The sequence below is a fragment of the Herpailurus yagouaroundi genome, unplaced genomic scaffold, assembly GCF_014898765.1.
Source record: "Herpailurus yagouaroundi ecotype Mexico unplaced genomic scaffold, PumYag 191, whole genome shotgun sequence".
NCBI lineage: Eukaryota > Metazoa > Chordata > Mammalia > Carnivora > Felidae > Herpailurus > Herpailurus yagouaroundi.
This window is the reverse complement of record NW_024412422.1, coordinates 10,224,376-10,244,346: the sequence shown is the minus strand read 5'-3', so window position 1 is coordinate 10,244,346 and position 19,971 is coordinate 10,224,376. Positions and strand designations below refer to the sequence as shown.

Here is a 19,971-nt window from a genome sequence, read left to right as displayed (position 1 = left end):
CAACGTCTCTTTTTCCCTCATCCTCTGATCTCCTGTCAGAACCTTCCACCGGTGAACCCAGTGCACAAGGGAGCCCAGAGTTGCGATGTGCACACGTCAGTTCCCATGTGCCCGGGTCTACTGAGCAGGGTGGATGAGGAGCAGCAGGACACCTCGGACAGTGAGTTATCTCAAGGGACAGTAGTGGTACGGCCATGAGAGGCCGTGGAGTGCCAGAGCCAGAGTGCTTGGGTTTAAATCCTGCCTCTTCCACCCCTTAGGTAGGTTGCCTCTCTGTGCCTCAGTGTCCTCATCTGGAAAGTGGGAACACTGGAGGTGCCCCCTGCATAGACTCATAGGGCATCGAGCGGGTTATATAACATGTCAGATCCTTAGATTAGCGGGTGACACGTGGTAAGTGCTCGATCAGTGTTAGCTCTTGCTGTCATTTAGGACACCGTTCTCCTAGGCTTGTACAGAAATCTAACGGGGAGGAGATAATGAGTAAGGCCTTTTGTTGAGGGACGGGGCTTTGCCGAAGCAAAAGGAAGTAAAATATAATGACAGTGGAATTGGTTCCCTGGTGTGAAAATGAGCTCCCTCTCCTTTTCCATTATGAGACCTGACCCCAGCTTTGAAATTTTGATTGCTAGCACAAATTGAGTTTATTTATTTTTTTCTCACATTCAGCACTGTCTTTTTTTTTCTTTTAATAATCTATAGGCTGATGGAACATACTTGAACGGAGAGATTAAATGAGTTTTCATTCACTACTTTGAAGTGTTTCAATCCACTGAAGAGAAAGATTAAAGCTCTTTACAGCAGGTAGATAGGGTGGGTTTTTTGTTTTGTTTTGGTTTTTGGTTTTGTTTTTTTTTTTTTTTAATTAAAGTTGATATTCAGCATCCCACAGAATCCCCCTTCATTTCCTGGCACCAGTGGATGGAAACATTTCATTGTCCACATCACCACCGGGTCACAGTGAAAGGAGAGGTGGGGTGGGGGCAGACGGCGGGGGGGGGGGGGGGGGGGCGGGCGGGGAATGGCTGAGGCTGCTGGGAAGGAAAATCAAGGAACACATCGGCTTTGAAAGAAAGGCACCAGGAAGGGCAAGGCTGCAGAGATATATATGGAATGGAGTGCCTGAGAAAGGAAACAGACAAGCTGTGAAAAAAATCTGTCTTGATAGATACAAAAGATTTAGAGATACAGATAAATAGATATTTTGTATTAAAAAAATTTGAATAAGGGCCAAGAGTTTGGAACTAACAGAGAACTCTCTCGGGCATGAGAGACAAGTTTGCAGACTGTCACTGGCATAAAAAGTGTTACAATGATTATATGTGCACAAAATATTTGTGGAGAGGGAACACTAAATCTGGTTCAGCTGCCAATGTCCTGGAGACTTCTGAGAGCACTGAGCTGAGAGTCTGGAGAACTGGCTTCCCCCTCTAGGGCTCCCTCTCTCTGGCTTGTTACCCTTCTAAGACACTGAGCTTCTCAGCCTTGTATCCTGATCATAATATTTCCACTGCTTACCTTGCTGAGTTTGGGTTGATGAGAGTGAAAATCCTTTGAAGAATATAGAGTTGAATGAGAAATACAGTATATATATATATATTTTTTTTTTAATTAAAAAAAATTTTTTTAATTAAAAAAAATTTTTTTACATGTATTTATTTTTGAGAGACAGAGAGAGACAGTGTGAACAGGGGAGGGGCAGAGAGAGAGGGAGACACAGAATCCAAAGCAGGCTCCAGGCTCTGAGCTGTCAGCACAGAGCCCATGTGGGGCTCGAACCCATGAACCATGAGATCATGACCTGAGCTGAAGTCGGAGGCTTAACCAACTGAGCCACCTGGGTGCCCCGGGAATATAGTGTATGTATAAGGGGTCAGAACAAGTAAATGATAAGTATCTATTTGTAGAGTGTGCCAGGTGCGGGGTTCTGGGGATACAGTGACTACTTCGAGGGGCAGAGAAAAAACAGTGCAAGATGTGTAAGACAGTAGGCAGGGGTTAGAATGAAACTATTTTAAGGTATTACCTTGAAGGAGGGTAGAGAAGTGGATTCATTTTAGACGAAGTCACATATGCATGTTAGAAAAATGGAAGACAAACACTGAAAGAATAGGAAGAAAATACAGCTTTGTACAAGTGCTGACTCCCTCCATCTTGTTCACGTTAGCTTGATGACCTCTCTTGGGGCTACGTGTTCCAGGCACCGTGGAGATTAATACCTTAGAAATGCCCACCAAGGCTGGGATTGGAGGAGACTTGTTTTGGCCTCCCATGAATCTCTTGGAGACAACAGCCTTGCCCCTTCCTGATGCACAGGTCTAAGTAAAGGTTAGTTGCCATCCTGATGCACAGGTGGGACCACAAGATCTAAGTAAAGGTTAGCTGCCAGTTGGGTGCATGCGAACCCTTTGATCTGACTACAAGCCCTTCTGCATGTCCCCTCACTCTATAAATCTGTGGACTAAGGTCCAGACTTTACAGAGAATAGCTATGCAGCTGCTGTGGATCATTCTCCAACCTGTCCCTTCTGTCAGCAAGTTACCTTGAATAAACCTCTGTAAACTATATGGCATCACCTCCTTCATTTTCCAGTCTGAAAGTGCCTTCTTAGTTTAGGGGATACTTTATTGTTTCCCCCAGACCTTCTAACAGACCTCCCTACTAGCACTGGGAGAAACAGAACACCAGGAAAGGCAGAGTGAGAACCATGCAAAAAGCAGGGTAAACAAAGAGTGCAAAGTGAGATAGAGTGAAATTCAAATAGATCAGTAATCACAATAAATATAAATGGTTTAAACTTGCCAATTAAAAGATAGAGATTAAACATGGGGCATGTGGGCAGAACCCAGCTATAGCGAACACATAAGAACAGAGAAGGGTTCAACAGAAATCTATTCATTTTCCAGGAATGAATTATAATTGTGTCAAACACATTTTTTTTTTCACTTACTGCATTTCCTCTTCTCTATGGACTTTCTAATAGGGCAGGGATTGAGTTAAATTGGTTGGGGAGAAATCAAGGGTGGCAGACAAAAGAAGGGAAAGGGTCATTTATCGAGCCAGTACTGTGTTGGGTGATTCTGAAAGAGAGCACACCTAGGATAGAAATGTACATTCTGGTCTAGCCTATTAGTCAAATTCTCACACTGTCCTGTCGGACAGGCCTAGACTTTGTTTCTAACTCATTTATTCACTTATTTGCTCATTCAGCTAATATTTGTTGAATACCTACTATGAGATAAGAAATTTGCTAGGAAGTCACTTTATTTTTTTAAAGTTTGTTTTGATAGAGAGAGAGAGAGAGAGACAGAGACAGAGAGGGAGAATGAGTGGGGGAGGGGCAGAGAGAGAGAGAGGGAGATAGAGAGTCCCAAGCAGGCTCCGCACTGTCAGCATGGAGGCCCATGCAGGGCTCGATCCCACAAACCGTGAGAAATGGAGTCGATGCTTAGCCGACTGAGCCACCCAAGCACCCCTAGGAAGTCACTTTAATCTCTCCATGACTTTGTTTCCTTGTTGTATCAGTCTATTTTTACAGTAATGATATATAAGAAACAACCGCAAAACCTCAGTGCCACATAACAATAAACATTTATTACTGCGCACTAGTCTGTGGGATGCCTGGGTGGAAATGCCAAGTTGGACAGAGCCTGATTAATCTTTCTGGGCTTGCTTAGGGGCTGTGGGTCTCTGGGAGCTGGCTGGGTAAAGAGAGCCTGTCTCATGAAGCGTCTCATCTTCCAGCAGGCTAGTTTGGGCTTGTTATTGGGCAGGAGTTCAAGAGAGGAGGTAGAAGTTGCAAGGTCCCCTTGAAGTCCAGAATCTTGGCATCCTGTTGGCCAAAGCAAGACACAGGCCGGCCTGATTTCAGGAGCAGAGAAATGGACTTCATCTCTTGAAGGACAGAGCTGCAGAATCACCTTGCATTGTGAAGTCACATTGCAAAAGCTGTGGGTACAGGGGAAGGAGGAATTAGGGCCACGTTGGCAACCAATCTGCTGCAGTCATGTTGCTATGCAGAGTAACATTAGCACCCACTTCTTAGAGTTAATTACGAGAATTTGGCGAAATTATGCGTATAAAATGGTGACTTTGAGCCAGGCTTGCAGAAGGTGTTCAGTAAATAATAGCCATTACCACTGCTGCTGTTGCTATGATCATTAAGGCTGTTATTATTATTGATTTCAGTCCTCTTCATCCCTGGGCATCTGCTCAGTGCAGCTCAGAGGTTCAAATCCCCTAGTAAGCATTGCTTCTGCATGCCTGATTGCTTTTCCTCTGAATAAAGGAGCGAGTCAGTTGATGGAAAACTTCCTTGATTTGGTGAACACAGATGCCACAGTGTGTTAGCATCCTTTGGCCATTAGCTGTCAAGGCAGCCAGGGCAGAAATCTATTTAAAGAAAATGTAGGTGCCTTTGCCTTTTTGTCATCAAAACCATGCCGTGGACGGAGACGCATCTGAAACAGGGGCAGAAGGGTCCTGATAGGAGACAGACTTTCTTTCCATTTGCCATTTGCATTTACTCAGCAAAGGGGAATTAATTGCATAGTCAGGTTTGGGCTCCTCATGTTAATTAATGGTGCCTGCAGTTAAACATTAATGGTTTATTATGTATTTTTATTTCCAAAGGAGAGAGACTGAGCCTTGAATTAGAAATGCCTCACAGGCCACAGTTTTGCTAAATTCTGTAGCTCTGCTCACAGTCCCTCAGCTGGGTGAGTGCTCTTATGTTTAGCTAAGAGAAAAAGGATTCTTGAGTCTTGGTTTTGTTAGGGTTCTTGTCTCTTGCCAAGCAAACGGTTGGCCAAGATGTTTTTCACTATGTAGGATCAGCCTCAACAGTGGTTGATATTATGGGCCTGATATCAGCCTTCCCTCCAAATTGGAGCATTTGCAAAAAAAATAATAATAATAATAATAATCTGTTTAGGGTGAAGAGCAGAACGAATTTATTGATAGAAATCCCCACAAATTTTAATGTTTTAAAAGAAGGGAAACACCTTCTTCTGAGTTTCATTCCCAAACAGAAGAAGAACCAGAGATGAAATGTGTTTGTGATTCATCAGAAAACAGATTTTATTTCTCTTATTTTTAGAAGTAGCTGTCTAGGTACTGGGTTCTGTCGAACGAGAGAGGGATTATATTTGGAAATCCTAATTGTGGAGAGGCTTTCTTTAAAAAGCAGCCTAAAGCCAAACTGGCTCCCACTGATGCTTCTTTGGTTGTTTCTTTTTTCTCTTTAATCCTTCCGACACTCTGAAAGTAGTTCACACATTGAATTAAAAGAATCCATTTTGTCCATCCTTGATGTTTACTTGACTTTGTAGTTCTTCTCCCAAAGCCACAATCTCTGCCCCTCACTGTGAAGAATCATGTCGGGAAAATTATGGATTTAATTTTTTTAGTTGGAACACTCAACTCAAATAGGCTAAAAGAAAAAAAAAAGGGAATGTACTGACATACATTATGGATAAGTGTAAGAGCTTCAGGCATGGCTGGATCCAGGTGCTAAGATAATGGTATCAGGAACCAATTTCTCACATCCCTCTCTCTTTTGCATACATAGATTTTCAGTCTCAGGCTGGAGGCGGGGGGGCAAAGATGCTCTTCAGCAGCTCCAGACTTACATTCTACCAGCTTAGCAGCCCCGTTGGAAAAGATACACCTCCTTCCTAAAAGCAGTAGCAAAGTTTCTAATAGGGATCCAATAGCTTGCGTCGAGTCGCATGCCCTTCCCTGCACCAAACACTGGCCTCGTGGCCAATCCAATAGAAGGATTGGTCAGGCTTGGGCATATACCAGCCCCTGGAGTAGTGGGAGGCATCAGCTCCACTCAGACCTCACAGATCAACGATGGGGGTGAGTGTGTGATTTACTCAAAGGGTAATCAGGAGCAGGCATAAATGTACTGATTGGGCAAAGGCGACCGATGATTTCTGGGATGATGTACTGGTTCAGGTCCTCCCAACAGGCGTCTGGGATTAAATGTGCAAGGATTTAATTAGGGGAAACATCTATGGGAGAAAATAGGAAGGGCACCAGGAAGCCTTGGAGAGCCATCAGACCCTGAGTGAAGAGGAGAGGAAGGGAAGGTTGGGTGGGCGTGTCTTAGACCGCCTCCCCACCACCCTGCAGTCTCAGGAAGCTCCAGCAAGGTGCCAGGAGTCCTCCCGCTGCCAGAGGAGGGCCTTGTTCCCCCCGGATCAGACCTCGTTTAGTATCCCTGCTGCACTCAGTCATTGGCTGGGAGCGGCCCATGGGAAGTGTGGCCTCGTTTGCACGGATGGATGTGAGAGTGATGCATCTGGGGCCCTTGGTTCATTAAGCTTCCTGTAGCTGGAAGCCTGCAAGGCATTCTCACGGCTTCCACTGACAATACCTCGTAGTTATGAAGTAGTTACGAAGTACGTGATAGATTAAAAGGTGCTGTAATAGTTCTCAGCTTAGTTGATTCCTGTTCTGCAAACAATATTATCACCACCTTCTCCTATTTTACAGATGGGAAAGGTAAGGAAGGAGAGGTGAGGATTTGTCCAAGGCAGCTCCTCTCCGCTAGTCAGCGAAGAGCTCGGACTCAGAGCCTGACCGTTGCCTCCCTATCTATCGTACCCGCTCTGCGCCGGGTTGACTAGCTTCCACCACCCCCCCCCGCCCCCGACCCAGTTCGTGCCCACATGGAACCTCAGAACGTAACCTTATTTAGAAATAGGGTCTTTGCAGATATAATTAGTTAGGTTAAGATGAGGTCATACTGGGTTAGGGTGGGTGGGCCCTAAATCCAATATGCTGGTGTTCTTACTGGAGGAAGAGAGGAAGATACAGAGGCAGAAGAGATAGGGGGAGGCCATGTGATGTCGGGAGCAGTGCACCCGGCCAGGGTTACCAAGGTCTGTCGGCAGGCACCAGAAGCTAGAAACGAGGCATGGAGCAGACTCTTCCCTCTGGCCTTCAAGAGAGAGCGTGGCCCTCTCACGACACCTTGATTTTGGACTTCCAGCCTTCAGAGCCGTAGGGGAGTCGATCTGTTGTTCGGGCCATCCAGTTGGTGGTAATTTGTCACAGCGGCTGTAGGAAACCAACCCCCCCCCCCCCCCCCGCAAAAGAACCTGCTGCCCCTCTGGTTCTCTCTGTTTGTCTGGTGTGACCCTGCCCCCCACCCAGGGGCACTGCTGAGCCGATGAATCCAGAGTGACAGAGCCTGTGCTCAGATGGTAGAGGGACAGCCATGCTGGCCAGAAAGACTCAGATCATTGCAAATCTGAAGAATGCGGCTGGAAAAGAGACTTAGTCACGTTGACATTATGGACTCCCTCCCCATCCCCCCCCCCCATCGATGGGAGGTGATGAGAAGGGCATTCACCTCCATGGGAGTCTTCCCCCCAAATCCACAACTCCAGCCTAATCCTGAGAATTATCAGACAAGCTCAAACTGGGGGGGGTTGGGGGCATTCCACAAAACACCTGACCAGTACTCCTCAAAAGTGTCAAGGTCATGAAACGAGGAAAGACTGAGGAACTGTCACAGATTGGAGGACACTAAGAGATGTGATGGCTGCAGGCAACGTCAGAGCCTAGAGCAACCAAAAAAGCTATTAGCGAAATCCAAAGGAAGTCAGTTAACGGTATTGTACCAACGCTGATTTCTTAGTTTCGACAAAGGTACCATGGTAATGTAAGATGTTAACATTAGGAGAAGATGAACAGAGGGTATGGGGGACTCAGCTTTTCTGTAAATCTGATATCATTACAAAATAAAAAGGGTCTTAAAATTTTTTAATGCTTATTTTTGAGAAAGACAGAGACAGAGAGAGTGCAAGCAGGGGAGGGGCAGAGAGAGAGGGAGACACAGAATCTGAAGCAGGCTCCCAGCTCTGAGCTGTCAGCACAGAGCCCGTAAAAAGGGTACTTTAAAAGAAAGAAAGAGTCAAGAGATAGGCAAGCAGAGCAAAGAAATACCCTGGGGCCTCTCAGAGACACGGAGAAAACTTGGCTTATGATGGACATCTGCCATATCATATGAGGTCTGGCTAAATTTCATATCTTGGTTTTGGATACATCTGTCACCCATCCATCCAATAAATTTTTGTTGAGCGCCTGTTGTATATTAGACACTACTCTAGGCCCTGGGATATGGCTGTGCCAGAGTATTAGGTGTCTGATCTCATGGAACTTATGTTGTAGTAAGAGAAACAGACTCTATCCATCTCTCTGAATAAATAGTAAACCATTAAGTGGCGACTTATGCAGAAAACTAAGATAGGCAACGAGCGAGGCCTCATTGATCAGAGAAGTGATCAGAGAAGGCCTCTCTGAGGAGGTGACCTAAGCTAGGACATGAATGACAAAAAGAGAACTCACCGTGCAAAGAACAGGAGGAAGTCCAGTCCAGCAGAAGGAATGGCTGGTGCAAAGGGCCTGAGGTGAGACAAGCTTAGGTGTTTGATAACAGAGCAAAGGCCTGAGGCTGGAGCGTAGTGAGAAAAGGGAGGGTGGTAGGAGACAGGGCAAAAGAGGAGAGGGGGGCTAGGTAAAACCTTTAAAAAAAAAAAGTGCAATGGGGAGAGCCCAGAGAGGGTTTCAAGGGAAGGGATGGTAGGTCCTGGTTTGATTTTCGGGCTATACCACTGGTCACGTGCAGCGAATGTATTGTAGAGAGATGGCATTCGCTGGCGGAGGCGACTGCTGTTGTCCAGGTGAGAGGTGATGGTGGCTGGGAGGCTGGACGCTGGATTCCGTGAGATCCCGTTGAGGATCTCCCCAAATACGTGCTGGTTATTGCCCAGGTCTTCTGACGCTGCATCTCACGTTGTTCGCTGTGCTCAGAGGTCGTCAGTGAAATTAGCACAACCTTCCTTTACTATGTCTTTGCTTCTTTTATTCCTTGTCTGTATCCCTTTTACTCCCTTCTGTGTGTCCAGTACCCATATCTTCTCTTCTTGGGGACCACTTTGGCCTGATGTCTGAGAAAACCCCTCACGATCCCTAATTTTCCCCCTTCTTCCTTCAAAACTTTCTTGTCCTGCATCCGTTCTTTCTAGTGTTTTGAGAGGGACGGGCTGATAAATGTTATCCTGCTAGACTGGAAAGTGGTATTTCTTCCGGATAACATTGGCGTGTTCGTGGTGATTGTTGTTGCCTTCAGATGGAACAGACATTTGCTGAATTGCTTTCTAGCTGCTGAGCTCTGTGCTGGGTCCTTCCACGGGTTTCTTTCTTTTTTTTTTTTTTTAAGTTTTTTTTTTTTTTTAACGTTTATTTATTTTTGAGACAGAGAGAGACAGAGCATGAACGGGGGAGGGGCAGAGAGAGAGGGAGACACAGAATCGGAAGCAGGCTCCAGGCTCCGAGCCATCAGCCCAGAGCCTGACGCGGGGCTCGAACTCACAGACCGTGAGATCGTGACCTGAGCTGAAGTCGGACGCTTAACCGACTGAGCCACCCAGGCGCCCCTTTTTTAAGTTTAAAAAAAAAAAATTATTTATTTTGAGAGAGCGAGGGAGGGGCAGAGAGAGAGGGAGAGAAAGAATATCACTGCCAGTGCAGAGCCTGACACGGAGCTCGAACCCACGAACCGAGAGGTCATGACCTGAGCCAAAGTCGGACACTTAGCCGACTGAGCCATCCAGCGGCCCCCTTTCATGTGTTTCAATCCCCTTTTATCCTTATAAACATTTTACAGGAAGAGAGAGAGGCTGCTCTGCTTCCTTTTCCTGCAATGAATTAGGGGTCTATCAGGATATGTCGATGAGGAGAAACGATCTTGTTTTGCTGCCCCTCCAGGTTAGCTTGAGAATGGCATACAAATGCTCATGAAAAGTACCCTCTGGAACTTATCTGGTTTCCCGGAAAAACCAGTAGGCATTTTCAAATGCAGCCAGACTTGTGTCCCCTGAGGCTTTTTCTCTTTGGTTCCTGTGCTCGAGAGGGCTGGTGCGAGGTTCCTGGGTTTGCTGTCTGAGTGAGCAGTGGGGCTGCAGCTTTAGAAGCATCAGCTCGGGCAGGGGATATGCAGCCTTCACTCCTCATCTCCTTCTCCAAGACTCCTCTTCCATGTGGTTGGGGCCATGAGAGGGGCCGTGAGTGCACGCGTGGCCTGAATATCTGCCCAAATTCTTTGCAGTTTCCTGGGTGTGGTAATGATGGTATAAGACTCAGCAAACTGTAGGCATCCAGCCCAGAGGAAGAACCTTTCATCCAGGAGATAAATGGCTGGCAAAAATGGTGCCCCTTTCCATTCATTCATTCATTCATTCATTCATGTAGCCACTTTTTATTTGGTATTTATCCTGTGCCAGACCCTGTGTGAGGGACATAAGAGACAGATGGGGTGCCCTGTCCTTAGGAACTGTTAGGCTGTAGCTAGCAATTCTGACACTCATCTTCTGGAATGATGGTCTAGTCTATGTCCTTCTAACCTTGTGCATGGATAGCACTATCCAGAAGGCATGGGGCTCCTTGGAGAATCCCATTTGCTACTGGCACGAACCATTTATGGTAACTAGACGTGCAATTTAGGATGGTCAGAGGTCTCCCCCTCTCCACACTGGGGATCATGGTAGGAGACAGGCTGTTACGGTGACTGAATTATGTGCACTGGGGGCAGAGAAGAGGAGGGTCCAGCTGTGTCAGGAGGAGTCAGAAAAGGGTCTTGGGAGCGCGGACAGGTGCCTTGTGCCGGCCCCAAGCAAGTCCTTAAGTGTTTGTTTGGCACGAACACGGCACTTAATTAAGGGCGTAGGGTCTGGTGTCGGACAGGCGTGTGTTGAGTCCCTGCTTGGTCATGTGGTGATGTGTGAGTCTGAACAAGTATTTTATTCTGTCTGAGCCTCAGTTTTCTCATCTGGGAAATGGAGATCAATCCTAGCATTTACTCTCCAGGGATGCTGTAAGTATGAGACAATATCCTGCATGTAAGGAAGTTAACTGATGCCTTGGGAAATTGCTGCTATCATCCTTCATAAGTTCTAGGGGGACTACCAGGGATCAAGAAAGAGGAACCTCAGTCTGGACTGGTATAATCAGAGAGATCTCCCTGAAGGAAGTGAACTTGGCCAAAGAAGGGATGATATCACATTTGCGTCCTTCTGTATCCCTAGCATGTGGCATGTAAGTCCATCCTTAGCTTATGTTTGTTGAGTGACTAAATGAATGACTTTGAAGGAGGGATAGGATGTGCATGCAGAAGGGTCTTTCCTGCATTTCTGTCTTCCCAGGGACCCTGTGTATTAGTGGGCTCAAACTACATATACAATTTTGTAGGTTTTTTTAAATACGGAGATTACATCTTTTCAGGGTTGCATCAAGACTCTGACAGCATGGGGCTGTTTCGCTTCTGCTAATACGGACTGTGCCACAGTTTATTTAAATGACCCTCCTATTCCTGGCCATCCACGTTGTTTCCAGTCTATTACTATTATAAGTGACGCCATGATGTCAATCTTTGTCTACACATGTAATTATTTCCTTCGGTTAAATTCCTCAAGAGAGTCTAATGGGTCAGATGGTTAAGCGTATATAATTGTTAAGGTTTTGGCCATGTAGGACTACGTCACCCTCTGGGTAGGCTGTGACAATTTACTTCTACCCGCCAGCTAATCTGACCACTAGTCTGCTGCCTGCAAGCTGGTCCCCCGCCATTTCTATGCCACTTTTCACTGCCTTGCCTGCTTAGCCAAATGAGATTCGTGGGGAGAGCTAGCCTCTCTTTTTTCAAGCCTGCTGGATATCTGTCGTGTCATGTTAGGATTATGTAAGTGTGATGTTGAGAAATCTCCTTGGAGGAAAGATGGTCCCCAGATGTTGGAGCAAGGGCTGGAGTAGGGAGGGAAAAACACTCGGGGCAATGAGAGGTTGGGCACGCGGCGTGCCCCCTGCCACCCTCCACCCACCCACTTCCCGAGGTCTCCCTCTACCTCCCGCAGAGGTAGCCTTGTTCCTCCTCTCCACACCACACTCGCATCGCAAATATATGTGTCTTCCCCACGGCATGCTTCTCGTGGCTCTCTTATAGTGGTCGCCACTCTCTTTTATCATTTGGGGGTCTCTTTCTTCTCCCTCCCATTGGCCTGTGTGGAGGGGTGGAGTCTTACTCATTTCAGAGTATCCCCAGCATCTGGCAAACAGTAATGATAAAAAACGAATGAATGATGATAATGACGATGATTAATAATAATAAAGTAATAGGGACGTCTGGGTGGCTCAGTCGGTTGAGTGTCTGACTCTCGGTTTCAGCTCAGGTCACGATCTCGCGTTTTGTGGGTTCAAGCCCCGCATCAGGCTCCACGCTGGCAGTTTGGAGCCTGCTTGGGATTCTCTCTCTCTCTCTCTCTCTCTCTCTCTCTCTGCCCCTCCCTCACTTGCTCTCTCTGTCTCTCTCAAAATGAATAAATAAACTTAAAAAATAATAATAAAGTAACAACAGCAACTGATGTGTTGAGCACTTCCTATGTGCCAGGCACTTTATTTATTTTTTTTTTTTAATTTTTTTTCAACATTTATTTATTTTTGGGACAGAGAGAGACAGAGCATGAACGGGGGAGGGGCAGAGAGAGAGGGAGACACAGAATCGGAAACAGGTTCCAGGCTCTGAGCCATCAGCCCAGAGCCCGACGCGGGGCTCGAACTCACGGACCGCGAGATCGTGACCTGGCTGAAGTCGGACGCTTAACCGACTGCGCCACCCAGGCGCCCCTGTGCCAGGCACTTTAAAGACTATATCAAGCCTTTTACATGTTTTATCTCATTGAATGATCCCATAAACTAATGATGTCGGTATTACTCTTATCCCATTTTACAGATGAGGATGCTAAGGCTCAGAGAGGTGTAGTGACTTGCCCAAGGTCACACAGCCAGTGAGTAGAAGAGGTGAGGCTCAAAGCCAACTCCCTTTCAACCATTCTGCTAGGAGCTTGGTGAGTAGCTCAGCCACTAAATGAGGGGCCAGCTCTCACTCTGCTCCCTCCCACCACTAGCCCATGATCAGGAGATGTTGACAGATGGGCAACCGAATTGAGGAATCTGGTTTGTTCATTGCAGGGAAAAGCCGGAGGGTCTTCTTGGAGGAGTGCTTTGAAAGACCTAACAGGAAATAGCTCTGCGTCTCCTGACCTCGCCTCCTCTAGTCACGTGCCTACCACCCCCTCATTCTGGACTCATTCCTTTTTCGTCACAGCTTTTAAAGCTACGTTTGGAAATGTAGATTCACCCATCAAACGTTAGCCTCCTCCATCCTTAATGCCTTGACGGGTGTCCGGATGCCCAAGCTTTTTTCTCAAGCAGCTTTTCCTCTCTCTACTCCTTTCCCCACTTGCCCAAATGCGACCAGCTCAAATCTTACCCAGGCAGGTTTCCCAGCCTCTCCCAGCTTGCTCAGCTCTCTCCCTGTGGCCAGCAACTCTGGAGCTGATCATCTGGGATGATGACCTGGCCCAGGTCTTCGTAAAGTTGTTCGTTTCGAAGACACGGGACTCCTTGCGGGATCCCGTGAACCGCTGGCATAGTCCGTTTGTAACTACGCACGCGGTTTCGGCTGGTCACATTCCCCCTGCCCGAGATTACAGTAAGGTGAGAGAAATAGGCATCAATAGTTCTGGTGATTTACTTATTCAGCATTGATCAGACATCAAGGCAGTTCTGGGCCCCGAGAGCTCAGAGATGCACAAGACTGAGCCGGTTCTCGGAATATCCAGTGTGATGGGAGGGCCAGTTACGTGGGCTGGACCCGGGGAGAGGGTTAGCTGTATTGCAGGAGCTCAGGTGAGGGACACACTTCAGCAACTGTTGAATTGAGGGTTGAATTGAAGGGTTGCCCTTCAGCAAGTGTTAGTTATTTCTTCCTTATAGACCAGAAGCAGATTCTGGAGGGGACCTGGGGAAGGGAAGATAGTAAATTCTTCCCTTATTTTCTTGGCATAAGACTTTGCTTCTGGATTTATTGGAATAACTACAGCTGCCCCCTGAGAGATGCAGTCACTAAGGGGAGGGGAGGCAGGTGAACCCAGCACACCTAGAGGGCTGATTTCAGGGCAGATAATGCCATCAACGTGCTGGAAAGAAAAGAGAAAAGCCAACTTAGTTTTGCCCTGTGCTATATCAACTTAAGTACATTTGTTTACCAGAAAACATTATGTTGCTACTGGAAATGGAAATACAATATTTTTCTAATGCACCTTAAAATACATATGTAACAGGGCACCTGGGTGGCTCAGTCGGTTAAGCGTCCAACTCTTTTTTTTTTTTAAGTTTAAAAGCGTCCAACTCTTTTTTTTTTAAGTTTATTTATTTATTTTGAGAGAGAGAGAGAATGAGCAGGGGAGGGGCAGAGAGAGGGGGGCAGAGGATCCAAAGCAGGCTCTGTGCTGGCAGGACAGCAGTGAGCCCCCTGTGGGGCTCGAATTCACATACTGTGAGATCATGACCTGAGCCAAAGTCGGACACTTAACTGACTGAGCCACCCAGGCGCCCCATGCTCAGGCCATGATCTTATGGTTCATGAGTTCAAACCCCGCATTGGGCTCTATGCTGACAGCATGGAGCCTGCTTGAGATTCTCTCTCTCTCCCTCTCTCTCTGCCCCTCCCCTGCTCTCTCTCTCTCAAAATATAAAATAAGTAGACTTAAAAAAAATAAAAACGTAACGTTCAAACCTTAAAAAAATACATATCCTCATATCACCTAACATCATCTTTTGCATTTCAGTCCAACGTGTATCACCCTTTGGAAAATGCATCTCGTCAATAATAATCATCCCAATAATGAAAGTAATAAATAAAAATGATACACATAGGGCTTCCCATATCCCAGGCACCATTCTAAGTGCTTCTACGTATATTTTCTCATGGGATCCCAATGACAACCATGTGAGGAGGTACAGTTATGATCCCCCACTTTACAGATGGGGACACTGAGGCACAGAGAGGTTTAGCAACTTCCTCCAGGCCACAGTGTGTATGTAGTGGAGCCAGCCTGGAAGCTAGGCAGCCTCACCCTTGTAACCGTTCGATCATTCTGTCTCTGCCAATGCCCTTTCTCCAGCACCTATGGTAATTCGGGCTGGATGCTTAACTAGACTCGTTGAGGAAGAAAGGGACACTCGTTTGTGTCCGTTAGCTCAACGAAACGTCCTGCCCATGCTGGTAAGTGGGTGAGGAAGGTATCATAGTTCCATCTTACCGTTGAGGAAACTGAGGCACAGAGCGTGCAGCCGACGTGCCCAAGGGCACACAGCCGGTGAGTGGGAGAGCCAAGAATCAAGCTCAGAGCACCGGAAGGCAAACCCAGGCTTCTTTCACCCCTCGCGGTACCTTGCTGGTGACACCGAACTGACTGATTAATAAGTAATACTTGTTGACTTGTCATAAAAGCTTGCCTGGCCAAGTCCTACAGTATCGTCTCCGTAATTACCCTATTTTCTCCTAAGGGGGCTAATGCACTTCCCCAAGACTTGCCTCTTTTCTCGGTGGGAAGGGGTCTGTCGGGGGACATAGGCTGGTCTCAGGGACCCAGCAATTCTCTCTCTCACTTCTTGCTCTCCTGTCTCTCTCTTCCATTCACTTGTTTTGTCTTTGACTGATCCCTGGTGGTGAGTTGTGCTCCTGGAAAGCTGCCCTGTGACATTTCTTCCCTTTTGTGTTCCTGGTGATGGCATTTCCCCAGGGGCTCACAAAGAGAAGGAGGGAGTGAATAAAGCGCCGCGTGCCCCGGTAGTGCCATCCGGCGACAGAGCCTGGCAGTCGGGCTGGCGCCCTGAGGTCGAGTCCTTTCTGTTGTAGGGCCTCCATCCGTGTGCACATGTGTGCAGATGCGTGTGCACACGCAGACACACACACACATACATGCGCGCACACCGTATTGTTTAGAACGGCTGTGTTACGAGTGAAGCACTGGGTCCTCTGGCCCAGTCGTGATTCCTAAGGCTGCTTGCTGTGGACTTCTCATCGTAGATCCCTCTGGCAGACAGGCCTTATTGGTTCCCTGTGGCTGCTGTAAAGGTGGCAACAAACCAAGTGGCTTAAAACAACACAGATTTATTATCTTATAGCTCCAGATGTCAGAAGTCCTGAAATCAACGTGTGGGAAGGGCTGTGCTCTTTTTGGAGGCTCGGGTGGGGCGGGACGGGGCGTGGATCTGTTTCCTTGCCTTTTCCAGCTTGTAGAGGCTGTCCTCGTTCCTTGGCTTGTGGCCCCTTCCTCCAACGTCAAGGCCAGCATTATACCACCTTCACCGCTCTCCCTCTCTCTCTCTCTCTCTCAATCCTACACTCCAATATCGCCCCCACCCTCCTCCTCCCTTTTTACCTTATGAGGGTTCTTGTGATCACATTGTATCCACCCAGATGACCCGGGATAATCTGTCCGTCTCAAGATCCTTAACTTAATCATACCTGTAGAGTCTCGTTTGCCTCATAAGGCAACATACTCACCGCTTCTGAGGATTAGGACGTGGACATTTTGGGGGGGCATTATTTTGCCCCACTTGCCAAGTAAAATGGGAGCAGTGGTTGCCCTCCCGCTCAGTACCCGTCTTGCCGGGAGACAGTACATCACACTGGGGCCTGAAAGTACTTAGATTCACACCCTGAGCCTCCCCCTCCTCCTAGCTGTGTTACCTCGGGCAGGTCACCTGACCTCTCTGTGTCGAATTTCCTCATCTCTAAGATGGGTAAAGCTTCACTGTACTAAGTGATGGATGGTGTTGGAGTGATAAAGCATGTCGCTGGGTGAAGAATAAACACCACAAATAAATGGGAGAGATCATTATAATTAGGGACGCCATGTAGCATAATAGTTATAAGCTCCAAGGGCCTCTGTTCAAATCCCAATTCCACTTCTGAAGGAAGTGGCCTCAAGCTAGTTGCTTTGGGCATCCAAATCTTAGTGTTCTCACTTGTCAAATGGAAATAAAACTATAACCATCCTAACCCCTAGGCTTGTCGTGAGCATGAACAACCTGGGTGGTGCCCATGAATCTCCCAAAACATAGTGCGTAGCTTTTGTGGTTATAGTTGTCACCATCACCATCATTGCCCATCCCCCCCTGGGGGTGACTGAGAGGCTTGGGGGGCTGCCTCTGGCCCCAGCAGAGCAAGGACAGGATGGGACAGCTTGCTCAATCTGGGACCCTGAGAAATTGCATGGCAGTGCTCCATTTGTGAAGGGATCAGAGCCTGGCTGGGCTGAGCCTTGAGCTGTCTGGTTTCGAGGTACCTCCCTGCTGCAGATCTGTCGGAACTTTTACAGCAGCAGCTGGTTCTTTGAACTAAGAGCTCTCCAGGAGCTCCCAGAACAGAATAAGGGTTTAGAGATGGTGACCAGCGCAGCGCGGAGGCTGGGGCAAAATCCCCAGAGAAGGTGGGGCTAGTTCCTAGATGGCGTGGTCATCAGGAAAGGTGCAGAGCTCTGGTTTCAACCATATTATCGTTTTTAAAATTTGCTGCAAAGCCCTGTGTTTCAGTGAAGGCTTGGGCAGGTGCCCAGTATGCAAAATACTTAAAAGCACAGCTGCTCTAGTTGAAACCAGGATGTATGTGGGGGGCAACTCAGGCCTCCTTTTCACTCTATCGGGGGCCTCCAGGGGGCCCAGTTTGAGGAAAAAAAACTAACAGAGTGGCACAAACACAAGCCTTGAAGTCAGACAGACCTAGGATTGCAACCCTGCCTCTTCCACTGTCTAACTGTGAGCTTTGGGGTTTCATTCCACCTGCTTGAGCCTCAGTCTTTTCATCTTAAAATGGATAATAAATAAATAGCACTCACCTCACGCACTTGTGTAAGCTGGAGTGTAAAGTGTAAAGTGCTTAGCATAGTGCACAGTAGGTGTCTAAGAATTTAGCAGGTGTAGCTATTTTCATTTCCTCAGAGAGATCTGAATTAGAGACAGACCCTTCAGAATATGTACCTAATCCCCAAGGAAGCTGTGAGGTAGGGTAGACTATTCCTTGGGACCAGGAGCCAAAAGACCTGGGAAATATTGGGTCCTGATTCTACCACCAGTGTCCTGTGTGACTTTAATCCCCATCTTTTTGGATCACTCTTCAGATGTTTATTGAGGGCCTACTATGTGCCGGGCGCTGTCCTAGGTTCTGGAACATAGGCCCTGGTACCTGAAAGGCCTAAGTTCCAGACCCATCTCTGCAACTTCCTAGCTCTTTGTGTCTGAGCAACTCCCTGCCTCTCCCTGGTCCTCACTTTCCCCATGTGTAAAGTGAGGGGATTGAACTTGTGTCATCGGGTATTCCCAGCAAAGATTCAGTGAGATCCTGCCAAAAAAACCATAGAATGTATTTGAACTTGACTGTGAGAGAGTCATTTTGCAGCATGGGCTTTGGAATCATACAACTCTGGGTTTGGATTCTGTGTCTGCCACTTAAACTGTGTAACCTTATGCAAGGGACTTAATTTCTTGATGCTCAGTTTCCTCATCTTTAAAGTGGGAGTAATAATACCCTCAAAGGGGTCATGGTGAGGATTGAAGGAGATGATACATGTGAACTTTGTAGCAGAATGACTGGTGCATCGTCCGTTCTTAATAAATGATAGCTGCCGTTGCTACCGCTGCCACTATAATCATCACCACCATCATCATCATCACCATCATTGTGATCATTATGATCATGATCATCTATAAAGTGAAGCTCTAAATGATCTCTAAAACTCTGACATTTTAAGCCTTACTTTTCAAGGGGAGCATTAAGTGACAAATGTGGTAGTTCAGTCTGGTCCATCTGAGTGGGACACTTTAGAAGGGTCCCCAGTAGAGAGGGTTCTTCTTCACTTCACTGTTCTAAACAGCAAAGGCTATCTGCTTGAGATAGCCTTTCCTTTTCCCGTAGTAAGCAGGAATAGGGCCCTTGAGATCTGGAACACTGGAAGCTATGGGAATAAATTTTTCTCTGTATATTTCTCCTTTTTAATATAATTTTTTGTGTGTTTATTTATTTTGAGAGAGAGAGCAGGGAAGATGCAGAGAGAGAAAGAATCCCAAGTAGGCTCTGAGCTGTCAGTGCAGAGCCTGATGTGGGGCTCGAGGTCATGATCCGAGTTGAAATCAAGAGTAGGAAACTCAACCGACTGAGCCACCCAGGTGCCCCTGTATTTCTCCTTCTAATGATTTTATTTTCTTGTTTCTGGATTTCACTTCAGATCTGTTGTGGATGGGTCTTGGGGGAGGCTCAGTTGCATGATTTAGACCTCCTATAATCTCCCAAGTTCATCCCGCTCACACCACATGCTGAAAGGTGAGGCTTGGCACATCCTGGGCACATCCTTTCTCCCTCTGTCAAGACATTTGAGTTGTAGGACAGTTTATGGATTATGGGATCCTAGCAGCCCACAACTTTGATGTTCTTCATGTTGCTTTTTATGTTTAGGAAAATTGGGTAGTCATATCCTCATTTTACAGTTGGAACTTAGAGACATTAAATGACTTTCCCAGGGTTGTATGGGGGCTAGAACTGGTTCCCAGAAATCTGTCAAATGCGTTTTCAACTAATCCCCTTAGAAATGTACATTTGCTAAGCCTTTCATGCTCTGCATTCTGAGGCATTCAAGATGCAGGTCAGAAATCTGAAGTAATGTGGGTGAGGACAGGTCAGCTGGGCTGAGTTTTTGGGGGTAAAAACCACGTGGAGGCTCCCACACTGGGGTCAAACTCTTTCCGGCAGAGAGGAGCAATGAAGGTCTGGGGGCGTGTGTGGTGATGTCGAGAAGTCCCGTCCTCCCGCCTCCCACTACTCCCCCTTCTCCGCTCTAACCATCCAATAACTTAACTTCGCCGCCTGAGGGTTCGCTTCCCGCCCATCCCTCCGCCGCCCGCCGCATCTTAGCGCTGTCCGCGGTGCTGATCGCCAATCTCCTGATTGCCGGTTCGACCAGCGGGGATCTCTGGTGCGCCCAACCTCTCCTCCTGGCTTCCCACCTTTCTTTCTCCGGGCACCTCACACATAAATCACGGGTGGGAGGGCGGCTCGGT

The 19,971-nt window shown here is 47.2% G+C and overlaps 1 protein-coding gene across 3 annotated transcripts in view; it reads left to right on the top strand.

The window, feature by feature from the left end:
• The window catches only part of RPH3A (rabphilin 3A), a 278,148-nt gene that overhangs the window by 155,180 nt on the left and 102,997 nt on the right, over window positions 1-19,971 (top strand). Inside the window, exon 1 of one of the 3 annotated variants that reach the window (XM_040443833.1) lies at window positions 19,761-19,886. The exons of the other annotated variants lie outside the window; for them this stretch is intronic. The gene's annotated coding sequence lies outside the window, so the exon portion shown is untranslated. Of the gene's footprint in view, window positions 1-19,760; window positions 19,887-19,971 lie in introns of those variants that run through there. 3 annotated transcript variants of the gene reach the window in all.